Source organism: Myotis davidii, unplaced genomic scaffold, assembly GCF_000327345.1.
Source record: "Myotis davidii unplaced genomic scaffold, ASM32734v1 scaffold6, whole genome shotgun sequence".
NCBI lineage: Eukaryota > Metazoa > Chordata > Mammalia > Chiroptera > Vespertilionidae > Myotis > Myotis davidii.
Window position 1 is genome coordinate 17,971,847 of NW_006383011.1, and position 2,796 is coordinate 17,974,642.

At 37.7% G+C, this 2,796-nt stretch overlaps 1 protein-coding gene across 1 annotated transcript in view; it reads left to right on the top strand.

Annotated features, from left to right (window-relative positions):
• THADA (thyroid adenoma associated) overlaps positions 1-2,796 on the top strand; it is a 306,833-nt gene that overhangs the window by 79,034 nt on the left and 225,003 nt on the right. The window lies entirely within an intron of this gene.

The following is a 2,796-nucleotide window of genomic DNA, read 5'->3' on the forward strand; positions in this document are numbered from 1 at the left end:
TTTTAGCTAATACTTAGTCCCTTTATTCATGTAAAAGGTGGGTCAAGTATGTGTGTGTGTGTGTGTGTGTGTGTGAGTGTATGAAGTTGGGTTAAGTACTCCTCACAGCTCCATTCCACACCACTCCACTCTACCCTATTCCACCATGGTAAATGCCTGCCAGATACTTCTTTTCTAGGCTTTCTCAGTAAATGCTTCATTGTAGGACATTCCTACTCAATGTGGAAGGTTTATGTTACGTCAGGGAGTAGACTGAAAGTTGAAAATGTACAATAAGTACATATGGTTTCATTAATCACCTTTCAGGAATATAAGATATTTTCCAATAAAATGTGAAAAATATAACTGCTTTGATTGTCCTAGACTATCACTTATGAAAACATCTAACAATAATGGAGTTTTTCCATCCCTTTACTTTTATCCTTTATGAGTCTTTTGTTCTGAGGTAGTTCATGTCTTTTGATTAGAGCAGTGATGGCGAACCTATGACACGTGTGTCAGGTGACACGCAAACTCATTTTTTTGGTTGATTTTTCTTTGTTAAATGGCATTTAAATGTATAAATATCAAAAATATAAATCTTTGTTTTACTATGGTTGCAAATATCAAAAAATTTCTATATGTGACACGGCACCAGAGTTAAGTTAGGGTTTTTCAAAATGCTGACATGCCGAGCTCAAAAGGTTCACCATCACTGGATTAGAGCATTTAATCCATTTATATTTAAGGTTATTGATAGGTCCTTATGTATTGCCATTTTATTTTTTAAAATATATTTATTTTTATCGATTTCAAGAGGGAGACATCAATGATGAGAGAGAATAATCGATCAGTTGCCCTCCCTCCCTCCTAGGGATTGAACCTGGAACCCAGGCATGTGCCCTGACCAAGAATCAAATCATGACCTCCTGGTTCATAGGTGAACATTCAAACACTGAGCCATATCAGGCAGGCCATTTTTATTCTTTATGCCTGTGTTTCTCTCTCTATTTCTTATTATTACAGCAGTCCCTTTAACATTTCTTGCAATGCTGGTTTGGTAGTAATAAACTCTTTTAGCCTTTTTTTGTCTGGGAAACCCTTATTTCATCATCTATTTTGAATGATAGCCTTGCTGGGTAGAGTAGTGTGGTTTCAGATCCTTGCTTTTCATTACCCTGAATACTTCATGCCATTCCCTTCTGGCCTGTAGAGTTTCTGCTGAGAAATCAGCTGACAGCTTTGTGGGAGCTCCTTTGTAGCTAACAAATTGCTTTCTCTTGCTGCCTTTTAGATTCTCTTTGTCTATAGTTTTTGTCATTTTAATTAGGATGTGTCTGGGTGTGAGCCTTTTTGGATTCTTTTTGCTTGGGACTCTCTGTGCTCCTGAACTTGGGTGACTTTTTCCTCCACCAAGTTAGGGAAATTTTCTGCCATTATTTCTTCAAACAGGTTCTCACTCCCTGGCTCACTTTCTTCCCCTTCGGGCACTCCTATGATGCAGATATTGTGTTTCATGTTGGTCCATAGCTCCCTTAAATTGTCTTCCTGTTTTTTTTAATTGTTTTTCTTTTTGTTTCTCTGATTGAGTGATTTTTTTCTACCCTGTCTTAATTTGATCCGATCCTTGGCTTCCTCTAATATGCTGTTTATTCCTTCTGGTTTTATTTTGTTGTCCTTGTTAATTCTCAACTGAGGATATTTTTCCTTATTCTTCTGAGAGGAAGGAAGGGGGACACACAGAGAGAAACATTGATGTGAGAGAGACACATCGATTAGTTGCCTCCCACATGCACCCTTACCTAGGGTTGAGGATTGAGCCTGCAACTGAGGTATGTGCCCTTGACCAGAATTGAACCTGGGACCCTTGTGTCCATGGGCCGACACTATCCATTGAGCCAAACCAGCCAGGGTCCAGTGTATTCTTGTTTTTGTTGTTAATTCTTATCTGAGGATATTTTTTCCATTGATATTTAGAGAGAGTAGAATGGAGGGAGGGGGAAAAAGGAGAGAGAGAGAGAGAGAGAGAGAGAGAGAGAGAGAGAGAGAGAAATATCAACATGTGATGTTAGAGACACACATAGACCCACTGCCTCCTACATATACTCTGACCAGGGCTGGGGATGGAACCTGCAGCCCAGGTATGTGCCCTTGACCAGGAATAGAACCTGAGACCCTTTGGTGTGTGGGCCAATGCTCTAACCATTTAGCAGCACTGGCCGGGGCCAGTATATTCTTTTTTCTGCTGTTATTTTTCATTCTAAGTGGTTGTTTTTCATAGTTTTCTACATCTTTTTTCATGCTGATGAGCATCCTTATCATAGTACTCTGAACTCTATATCAGATAAATTGCTTATTTCCATTTTATTTAGCTCTTCTGGAGAATTCTCTTGTTCTTTCATTTGCAGCTTGTTTCTTTATCTTGTCTGCCTGTTTGGGTTTGTTTCTATGTATTAGGGAGATCTGCTATGACTCCCAGTCTTGGTAGGGTGGCATTATGTAGTACATGACACTTAGCATATTCATGTTCAGTTTTTTTTAATACAAGCATTATTAATTTTTTAAAGTACCACTTAATGTGCATCCCATGTGTTGATATGTAGCACTGTCATTTAATGCCCAGTTCTAAGTATTAAAAATTTTTTCTTTGACTAGTGTTTTAAAATGTCAGTTTTAAAAGTATTTTAAGAAAATAAATTTGCAACTTTATTCCACTGTGATCAGAGCATAATCTATAAGATATTAATTATTTGGTATTTGTTGAGACTGTATTCGTGGTTAAGTTTGAGGTAATTTTAAAAAATGAATGTTTCGTGA